We start from the raw sequence: 11,749 nt of genomic DNA, 5'->3' as shown, positions 1-11,749 counted from the left end.
CCATGTCACCACTTGGGCTGAGTTCAGCGAGGCTTTCCGTGAACATCACATTCCGGAGGGTCTCATGGACCGTAAACGTGAAGAATTTTGCAGTTTCACCCAAGGCCGACTTTCTGTGGATGCCTATAGTAGAGAGTTTGGTAATCTCGCCCGATATGCAACTGAGGAAGTGTCTACTGACGCCAAGAAGCAAGCAAGGTTCCGTAAGGGCCTTAGTCCTGAGCTTCGCCGTGACCTCCGTCTGCATGAGTGCACATCTTTTTCGAAACTTGTCAACAAAGCCATCAGTGCTGAAACTGGTCAGACTGACTATGACGCAACACACAAGCATGGACGTGACATGGGTTCCTCATCCGGTGCTGGTCCTCAGAAGCGCCGCGTGTGGGTACCCAACACCGCCCTGCCACCCAGGTTCACACCGAGGCCATCCTTCCAGGCGCCTCGCCCTGTTCAACAGTCTGCTCCAGCCAAGCCCTATGGGGGTCCAACCAATAATGCTCCTCCACGTACCAGTTCCGTGACCTGTTTCAAGTGTGGGGAATCTGGTCACTATATGCGTGAGTGTCCCCAGACCAACCCCAATCAATCTGCTAAAGCTGTTGGCCGTGGCAAGCCGACAGGGAAGGTGTTTCATGCTAAACCGGTCACCACTTCACGTGGCCATGTCAACTGTATCTCTGCCGAAGAAGCTCAAGAGGACCCCAACGTCGTTCTCGGTACGCTTCTTGTTAATTGCCACCCGGCATCTGTTCTTTTCGATACAGGAGCCTCTCATTCTTTTATATCCGAAAATTATGCTCGTTTGCATAACGTTGCATTCTGTGACTTGCCGTCCACTATGGAAATTTCTACCCCTGGTTCTAGATGGCAGACCTCTAGGGTAAGTTATGGAAATGAAATCCAAGTCGACAGACTTGTTTTCCTTGCATCTTTGATAGCCCTTAAATCTTCAGATATTAATATCATTCTGGGTATGGACTGGATGTCAGCTCATCATGCCCAAATTGATTGCTTCTCTAGGACTGTTCAACTCACCCATCCTTCGGGGAAGATAGTCAATGTCTTGACCCGAATAGCCAAGCGACAATTATATTCTCTTAACGCCAGCCCTTTGCCAGACCTTGAGGACGTGCCGGTAGTCTGTGACTTCCCGGATGTCTTTCCAGAGGAATTGCCAGGTGTTCCACCTGACAGGGATGTTGAGTTCGTAATCGACCTCATCCCCGGAACCGTTCCGATTGCTAGAAGACCTTATAAGATGGCACCACTAGAACTAGCCGAGCTTAAGAAACAACTCGATGAGTCCTTGAAAAAGGGTTTCATCCGCCCTAGTTCATCTCCGTGGGCTTGCCCCGTCCTGTTCGTCAAGAAGAAGGATGGTACGGACCGAATGGTTGTAGATTACCGACCTGTCAATTTGGTCACAATCAAGAACAAATACCCGCTTCCCAGGATCAACGATCTGTATGATCAGCTCGCTGGATCCTCAATCTTCTCCAAGATGGATTTGAGGTTGGGCTACCATCAAATCAAAATCAGAAACGGGGACATTCCTAAAACGGCCTTTGTTACTCGTTATGGCCAATACGAGTACACCGTCATGTCCTTCGGATTAACCAACGCTCCAGCCACCTTTTCTCGGTTAATGAACTCAATCTTCATGGAGTATTTGGATAAATTCGTCGTAGTTTATCTCGATGATATACTCATCTACTCCAAGAACGAGGAAGAACATGCCGAACATTTAAGGCTAGTGTTGAAGAAACTTCGAGAGCATCGCCTTTATGCCAAATTTTCAAAATGTGAATTCTGGTTGTCAGAAGTGACCTATCTGGGTCATGTAATATCTGGTAAAGGTATTGCTGTTAACCCTGAGCGAGTTCAAGCCGTCCTTAATTGGACTCCACCCGAATCAGTCAAGCAAGTTCGGAGTTTTCTAGGCTTAGCGAGCTATTGCCGTCGCTTTGTCGAGAACTTCTCCAAAGTTGCTAAACCTCTAACCGAACTCCTCAAGAAAGATAAGAAGTTCGAATGGACTCCACAATGTGAGCACAGTTTTCAGGAACTGAAAAGACGCCTGACCTCTGCTCCCGTGCTGGTACCGCCAGATTTCTCCAAGGACTTTGTTATCTACTGCGACGCCTCGCGACAAGGACTAGGTTGCATTCTCATGCAAGATCGACACGTAATTGCTTACGCTTCACGGCAATTGCACCCACATGAGGAGAATTATCCTACTCATGATCTAGAGCTTGCAGCCGTAGTCTATGCACTTAAGACCTGGCGACATTACCTCCTCGGTAATCGTTGCGAAATATTCACTGATCACCAAAGTCTGAAGTATATTTTCACCCAACCGGATTTGAATCTCAGGCAGAGACGTTGGGTTGAATTGATCACAGACTTTGACTTAGGAATAACCTATACCCCAGGGAAAGCCAACGTCATGGCTGATGCGCTAAGTCGTAAATCTTATTGTAACAACCTGATGTTACAACAAAGTCAACCGCTTCTCCATGAGGAATTTCGGAAGCTTAACCTTCACATTGTACCTCAAGGTTTTCTCTCCACCTTGGTGGCAAAACCTACCCTTACGGATCAAATTATCAAAGCACAGAAGGTAGATCCGGGAATCTCCCGCATCAAGAGAAACATTCAGAAAGGAATTGCGAATTGCTTCTTCATTAATGATCAAGGGGTCGTATACTTCGGGGATCGACTAGTGGTTCCCAAAGTGCGCAACCTGAGGCGATTGATCCTTAAGGAAGCTCATGAATCTCCTCTCACCATTCATCCCGGTAGTACTAAGATGTATCAGGACCTACGCCAGAGGTTCTGGTGGACTAGGATGAAGAGAGAAATTGCTCAGTATATTGCAAATTGCAACGTCTGTCGACGTGTAAAAGCAGAGCATCAACGGCCTGCTGGCACCCTTCAACCCTTAGCTATTCCTGAATGGAAATGGGATAAAATTGGTATGGATTTCATTACCGGTTTTCCCAGGACCAAGAGAGGGAATAATGCTATCTTCGTCGTGGTCGATTGTCTTTCCAAAGTAGCTCATTTCTTACCTGTTCGTGAGAGTATAACCGCTAGTCAGCTGGCAGATTTGTACATCTCCCGAATAGTGTCTCTCCATGGTGTTCCTTTGGAAATTAACTCGGATCGAGGAAGTCTTTTCACCTCTCGATTTTGGGAAAGTTTCCAAAATGCTATGGGAACCCGTCTCTCCTTTAGCACCGCTTTCCACCCTCAGTCGAGTGGTCAAGTGGAACGCGTCAATCAGATTCTAGAAGACATGCTTCGAGCCTCCGTTATCTCTTTCGGAATGGACTGGGAGAAGTGCCTTCCATTTGCCGAATTCGCTTACAACAACAGCTATCAATCTAGCTTGGGTAAAGCCCCTTTTGAAGTTCTCTATGGACGACGATGTCGAACACCCCTTAACTGGTCAGAGACCGGGGAAAGACAATTCTTTGGCTCGGATATGATTCAGGAAGCAGAAGAACAAGTTCGTATCGTTCGTGAAAAGTTGAAAACAGCCCAATCTCGTCAAAAGAGTCAATATGACCGAAAACATAAGGCTATGACTTTCGAGGTTGACGAGAAGGCTTATCTTCGGGTCACCCCTCTGAAGGGAACCCATCGTTTCGGTATCAAAGGCAAATTGGCTCCTCGTTACATTGGACCTTTTCGCATTCTTGCCAAACGAGGAGAAGTTGCCTACCAGTTGGAACTACCTCCGCACCTCTCCAGAGTTCACGATGTCTTCCACGTTTCTCAACTCAGGCGTTGCTTCTCGGATCCTATCCGTGAAGTGGACCACGAAACGCTTGATCTCCAAGATGATCTTACATATCGGGAGTACCCCATTCGTATCCTCGATCAAGCCGAACGTACCACGCGACGTCATAATATCAAGTTTCTCAAGGTTCAATGGTCGCACCATTCTGAGGATGAAGCAACTTGGGAAAGGGAGGATCGTCTTCGACTTGAATATCCCGCCTTCTTCTCGGAGGAACCCAAATCTCGGGACGAGATTCTTTTGAGTGGGGGTGAGTTGTCACACCCTAGCTAGTCATGCATTAGAGTGTTGCATCATGTTTACTCTTTCATCAGAAACTTGAAATGGGGATGACAGAACCCCCAGTCCCCTCTGAAACCAACTAGGGTTACTAAAATAATTTTTCAATGAACCTGAAATGCCCTTCTAAAATGCCCATCATTTTTGTCTTGGTTCAGAACCTCTGCCAAAAGTGGTGCACATTTTCCTAGGCCATCCCAGGGTTTTTGAATTAAATCATAAATATTTGAATTTGGGCATTTAAAATAATATAAAATATTTAAATGCTCAAATATCTCCAAACTAAAATGTTTCATGTTGGAAATAATCCAACTATGGGCCAGGAATAGTTTGGTGATTTTTGAAGTTGCCTAGGTATTTTATTTAATTCAACAAAGTTGCAGATATATTAAATAAAAACAGAAATAGAAAAAAAAAGGGAGAAAACTTACCTGAGCTCCTCCCTGTGCGGCCCAGCCAGCTGGCCGGCCCAGCAAGCCAGCCCAGCCCACCACCGCCGTCGTCCTCCTGGCGCCAGTCGGCCAGGCGTGTGGCCGGCGCGCGCGCACGGCCGGAGCGCCACGCCACCAGCCCGTCTGCCTGCCTCCCTCGCCAGCGCGACGCCGCGGCGCTTCTTCTCGGTGCCGCCCCGATCCCCTGGCCTTATCCCTCTCTCTCTCCCGTGCTGCTCCCTCTCTCTCTCTCACGGCCGAACACCACCGTCGCCGCCGTTCGCCATAGCCGCCGTCTCCGACCACCTCTCGCTCCCCCGACTAGCTCAGGAGCTCCGCCTCGACTCCCTCTTCCTCCCCACCGCTCCACGGGTCTCCGGAAGCCCTGCATCGCCGCCACATCGCCGTTCCCCTCTTCGGGCTCCGACCATCGTCGCCGTCAAATTCGTCGTCTCCGGCGCGTCCCCAAGCCCGCTTCAACGCCACTGCAACCTTGGTGAGCCCCCGAGTCGTTTCCCCCTTCTCCCCTGGTCTCTCCCGACCTCTAGGTCCTAGCCCCACCTCGGCCGAAAGCTCCACGCCGCCGACGATGTTGCCGTCGTGGCCACGGTCGCCGTAGCGCCCAACCGAGCACACCATCGTGCTCCACACCTCACTAGGAGCACGTAGCACACACCAACACCTCCCCTAACGCCCTGCAACGCCGTTTCCGACCGCACCCGAACTCCGGCCGCCGCAGCCGAGCTCGCCGTCGTCAACTCCGGCCACCCCGAGCCCAACCACCACCACCAATAGTCGCGGCTCAACCTCAGCAACACGTAGATGCCTTCCGCCGTCCATTTGGTTGCCGGAATGGCAAAAAGCACTTTCGCCGCCGTCTCGGACCTCGCCGGCGTCATGTCGCCGGTGGGGTTTGACTTGTCCGACCTGGGGTTTGACCCCCCAGGGTCACTGACGCGTGGGCCCTGTCGGCCAGGTGGTTAGGTTAGCGCTAACTACTGTTAGTCAACCCCCCTGACACTGACAGTGGGCCCCAGCGCCTCTAATCCCTAATTAGGATTAAATTAAACCTGTTAAACCCCCCCTGTCACTGACGTGTGGCCCCCACACGTCAGGTTTGACTCCAGCCAGCCGTAGTTGACCACTGACGTCATGCTGACGTCATGCTGGCGCAATAATTATATTCTGGATTTAAATTAAAACAGGAAATTCCAGAATATTATTTAAACTTCAAAAATTCATAACATTTATTCTGTAACTCCAAATTGGACAAATTATATATGAAAAATGATCAGAAAAATCCAATCTATCCATCTGTACTATTTTCATGCATGATCAAACAAGTTAAATTGATGTTTTAAGCAGAACAAGGAAAAGCACTTTAAAAGGCCATGTTTGAGTTTGAAATTTGAATCTTTGATTCAAATTTGTTCAAACCCCTCTGGTTTTAGTTGCATTAGCCCAACACACTCATATTGCCATGTTTCATGCATGCATCATATTGTTGCACATTGTTTGGTGATGCTTGTGTATCGATGTCCTGTGCGACAGGTTCTGCCCCCGAGGAGTACCGTGATTATCCTAACGAAGAACCATATCAGTGCATCGAACCATCAGGCAAGCAACCAACCATTTGATCATGTCGATACAATCCCATGTTCTCGCTCCTGCTCTCTTTTACTGCATTAAGACAACGCGATTCAAACTGCTGTGTGCTACGGTAGTTGAACCCATTTCCTCTGCATGACCTGTCATTGCCACAGTAACTAGATGAAACCCACTAGCATGTGTAGGAGTTGATTGAGCCCTATGTATGTGTTGTTCCTACCTTGCTATGCCTGCTATGCTTAGAGTCGTGTCAGGTCTGGTTCATCTGGGTGATGAGCTAGAGTGAAATGTTATGTCGGTAATGAGAGTGGTGCGGTGAACACGATTTGGTAAAGGTATCGATGAGAGGCCATGTAGGAGTACATGGTGGGTTGTTTCATTGAAGCCGACCTTAAGCACTGAGATCTGTATGTGTGATTTAAGAATCAGCTACTACCATGCATTGGGCCCGAAACCAATGGACCCTCTCGGCTTCTTATTCACCCTAGTTCTCCGTCCAGGAGTTGCAAGTAGTTTCTGGTGTTTGTAGCCTACTGGAGGCCGTGGACAGCGCTGACCGTAGGGGTGGGCTGTGATGCGGTAGGTACGTGGCCGGGTGTACCGAATACCCGTTAGGTATCTCGGGAACCCTGTTCACATCGTTCGGGGCCGTATGGGAAACCTCGGCCGGACTCCCTGCGGATGGAACCTGAATAGGCGATAAACCTGGACTGGAGGCTTAGGTGATTAGGTAGGTCGTGGCCGACACCCACGTTGGGCTTCCGCTTGAAGGTTGCCGAGTACATGTCGTGTAAACGACGGTAAGTGGTGAGAGCGTGTATGAAGAAGTACACCCCTGCAGGGTTAACATGATCTATTCGAATAGCCGCGTCCGCGGTAAAGGACTATTTGGTTGCCTATACAGTTCATAGACAAGTAAATGGAAACTACTAAAAGCCTCAAGATAAGTGTGAGTGCCGAGGATGGCTCTTCCGTAGGAAGACGGAGGTGGATCCTCGGTAGTGTATTGAAGTGGTGAGTAGTGGACTCGTGTGCGCAAAACATTTCAAGTTGGGGTATCGTAGGATAGTCTAGCCAAGAGTCAAAGCTGGCTTGCTGCAATAACTCCACCAACCCTTCTTGATACTGTGCATGTATGTAGGATCTGATGTAAGTCTTGCTGAGTACCTTTGTACTCATGTTGCTATAATCTACATTTTTACAGAAGACGCTGCAACCCCTTCTGATGGGTTCTATGTAGACGTTGACATCAACGAGTAGGCTAAAGACCCAGGTGGTGACCCTGAGCTTGTGATGGACCACGTAGTATAGCTAGGCTTTCCAAGCCTCTTTTATTTTACTAGTTGTCTGTACCCAGACAATGTACTTCCGCTGCTGGCTTGTATGACTGTATGACTTGTATGTTGGGTCGTGAGACCCGTACCTTTGTGAATGTTATGTATGGCTCCCTGAGCCTTAAATTAAGTACTTGTGTCATAGAGTCATGTTGTGATGCTTCGTTGTATTTGCACATATCGAGCATATTGTGTGTATGATTGAAATGCTTGGTATGTGTGGGATCTGACTATCTAGTTGTTTATCTTTAGTAGCCTCTCTTGCCGGGAAATGTCTCCTAGTGTTACCGCTGAGCCATGGTAGCTTGCTACTGCTCTGGAACACTTAGGCTGGCCGGCATGTGTCCTTCTTCGTTCCTGTGTCTGTCCCTTCGGGGAAATGTCACGCTTTGAGTACCGGAGTCCTGTTAGCCCGCTACAGCCCGGTTTACCGGAGTCCTGCTAGCCCAGTGCTACAGCCCGGACCCACTTGCTGATGACCGACACGTTCGAAGCTGGGTCATGGATGCCTGTCCCTGTAAGTCTGTGCCACTTCGGGTTTACGACTAGTCATGTCAGCCCGGGCTCCTTATCATATGGATGCTAGCGACACTATCATATACGTGAGCCAAAAGGCGCAAACGGTCCCGGGAAAAGGTAAGACGACACCCGTGAGGATACCGTGCGTGAGGCCGCAAAGTGATATGAGGTGTTACCAGCTAGATCGATGTGACATCGAGTAGGGGTCCTGACAGGAAGCGTGCGCTCAGGGACGTATATGTGTTGGAGCCAGTCGCCCCGAAGTTCAACCCATGGTCCTCCTATCCGATCACTTTCGATCGCAGGGACCACCCCACTAGTATCCGTCATGGCGGATTCGCCGCACTAGTTGTGGACCCAATAATTACCGGATTTCACCTCATTCGAGTCCTTATGGATGGCGACAGCAGCCTGAACATGCTTTATCAGGACACAGTGCGCAAAATGGGTATAGACCCCTCAAGGATCAAACCCACAAAAACGACCTTCAAGGGCGTCATTCCAGGCGTAGAGGCCCATTGCACAGGCTCAATTACAGTGGAAGTGGTCTTCGGATCCCCGGATAACTTCTGAAGCGAAGAGTTAATCTTTGATATAGTCCCATTCTGTAGTGGTTATCATGCACTGCTCGGGCGAACCGCATTTGTGAAATTCAATGCGGTACCGCATTATGCATACCTCAAGCTCAAGATGCCAGGACCTCGCAGGGTTATTACAGTCAATGGAAACACAGAGCACTCTCTCCGAACAGAGGAGCACACTGCGGCCCTCGCAGCAGAAGTGCAAAACAGCCCCTCAAGGCAATCCACCAGTTCGGCATTTCAAAACCCGGACACCTTCAAGCGCGCTCGGAGAAATCGGCAAATAGACCGCCTGGCGTGATCTGAGCTTGTGTAGCAATGCGGCCCCCACCCTAGTCCCAGCCAAACGATGAAGCTCGTGCCACGTGTACAGAATTACGCATTAAAAATACCATGGGCACAGGTGGGGAGGGTGGCACACTGCGGCACGCCCCAAGACGCGGCTTAAACCACACTAGGGGCTTCCCGTTTGGTTATTTTTCTCTATTTTCAAGACCTTAATCTCTGGAAACCCTGTCCGGCAGCACTATTGCCGAACACATGATGCAGCAACCAAGGAGGCAGAAAGCTACGTCACACCATGGAATTCCCAGGTGGATTATAATAACAAGCGAAATATTTGATTTAATACTATTCCTCAGCTTGCCCTTGGAAGGGACATAGTCCCACTCTTTGCTTATCGCACTATCTGTATCATTCTGCTTTAACGCACCTTTCTAAATAAACAATGCATAACATCACGACTATTATTGCATTCCTGTTTTATATATATATATATATATATATATATATATATGTGTGTGTGTGTGTGTGTGTGTGTGTGTGTGTGTGTGTGTGTGTGTGTTCATTAACGATGCCTTGCAACCGTACACTTTGGTACGGCCAATACACCAGGGGCTTACGTATCCCACAATATGGTGTGAAAAGTCAGAACACTTTCACAAGTGCGGCACCCCGAACTTATAGCATTATATGCATCAGCTCCGAATCATGTCTTTGGTCAAATGTTGGGTTTTCCCGGCTCCTATGTTTTGGTACCTTACGTTCCGCTCTATCGGCTAAGGTAGCGCTAGGAGAACTACTGCAATTGTGCCCCGGTTCTGCCTGGCTTAGCACCTCAGTAGAGAAAGCTAAAACTGACTGTCATGATAAGGCAAGAGACTGGTCGCTGTTCGGCAAGGTTTTTCGAGTCCCTAAAGACTTATGCCACTTAGGGCGAGGGGCCGGCCTTGTCCGTCTTACAGGCATGTATCGCGCCCCGAATTCGGCCTTCCGAATACTAGGGGCTTCGCCGAAATTTAAAATTATAGAATTCTATGGCTAAGTGAGAGTGATAAAGCATTATTAGTCCGGTTACCTTGTTCGTTGTGCTGAGCACCTCCCTCGAAGGACCCAAATATGGGAACAAGAGTGCTCAGGTTTATCCCGAACACCCCAGCACTCGTGGCATGGGGGCAGAGGCCGAGGACTAGCCATCTCTCAGATTGGATAAATGGCCAAACAGAAGGTAATATTTTAAATTCACGCAAGCGTTGCATAGCGCATATGAAACAAGTTTTCATCATACGTCCGCTACAAGACGGGCACCCTTCAGGACACCCTCATAATAAATTTCGGGGGTGCGATGCTCCTTGCCCTGCGGCGGCCCTTCCTTGATCAGCTTCAAGGCGTCTAGCTTGGCCCACTGCACCTTCACATGGGCGAAAACCCGGCGTGCACCTTCGATGCAGACGGACCACTTGACGACCTCTAGCCGTGGGTAGGCATCCACAAGCCGCCTCACCAGGCCGAAGTAGTTGTTCGGAAGGGCGTCGACAGGCCACAGCCGGACTATAAGGCCCTTCATGGCCTTTTCGGCCGCCTTGTGCAGCTCGACCAGCTACTTTAGCTGGTCGCTTAGAGGCATCGGGTGTTCGGTCCCAGTATACTGAGACCAGAACAGCTTCTCCGTTGAGCTTCCCTCCTCGGCCTGGTAAAATTGTGCGGCACCCGACACGCTGCGGGGCAAATCTGTGAGTGCTCCTGGAGAGCTCCGAATCCGGGTAAGTAATCGGTAATTTACTTTTACATGCTTGCTCTGCATATAGAATTCCTTACCCGCCGCTATCTTCTTCATTGCGTGGATCTCCTGGAGGAACTTTTGGGCTTCGTGCTTGGCACTTTTCGCGCTCTCGAGGGCCGTGGCAAGCTCAGACTCTCGCTTCTTCGAGTCAAGCTCCAACGCCTTGTGCTTCGTCACGAGAGCCTGGACCTCTTGCTGCACCTCGCCCACCCGAGCCTCTTGCTTTTCTCGCTCGGTGCGCTCCTTGGCCGCTTTATCGCCGGCCTTGGTTAGCGCTTGCTTCAGGGTCGCCACCTCGGTCGTGGCCCCTGGCAGATATACCATGATCCTGTCATTTTGCAATCGCATTATATATATATACATATCTATGGACAGGGTATTACTTACCCTTGTTCTCCTCGAGCTGCCTCTTGGCATGGCCGAGCTCTTTCTTGGACCCCTCGAGGTCCTGCTTCAGTACGGCGACCTCCGCAGTCAGCGCGGCGGACGCCAGCAACGAGGCCTGCATACGGATATTGACATACTTATATTAGACTCTTGCGATATTATTTGATCCTTTGTTCGGCTTTTCTTTGTGAACACAGAACAAAGCATCAGGGGCTACTGTCTATGCGGTAACATTTTTACTACATTCTAATACACTTACCTCAAAGCGTGTTAGAAGGCTGGCACAGGCTTCAGTCAATCCGCTCTTGGCGGACTGAACCTTCCGGACCACCGCACTCATAATAGTACGGTGCTCCTCGTCGATGGAAGCGCTGCGAAGCGCTTCCAGCAGATTGTCCGGCGCCTCTGGATGGACAGAGGTCACCGGCACAGGTGTCTTGCCCCTCTTAGAAGGAGGTAGCCTGCCCGAGCCCGGAACCACTGGAGGTTTTGGCGCGGCGTTTGGCTGAGGGCCGAACTCGGAGCTGTCAGGGGTCTCGTCCCCTCGGCTCCCGGAGTCCGGGAGGCCGCCTTGCGGCGCCTCCGGGATTGTCTCCCCTCGACCCGGTGCCTCATGAGACAGCACCTCGGCGTCGTCCGCAGGATAGGGGGAGGTTCGGTCGGGACTAGATCTCTATCCATGTCCGACGAGCCCAGGGAGCCGTCCAATGATACATCCATACGGGCTCGGGGCGGATTGCATT

The sequence above is a fragment of the Triticum dicoccoides genome, chromosome 7A (genome assembly GCF_002162155.2).
Source record: "Triticum dicoccoides isolate Atlit2015 ecotype Zavitan chromosome 7A, WEW_v2.0, whole genome shotgun sequence".
Classification (NCBI taxonomy): domain Eukaryota; kingdom Viridiplantae; phylum Streptophyta; class Magnoliopsida; order Poales; family Poaceae; genus Triticum; species Triticum dicoccoides.
This window is presented reverse-complemented; position numbering follows the sequence as displayed.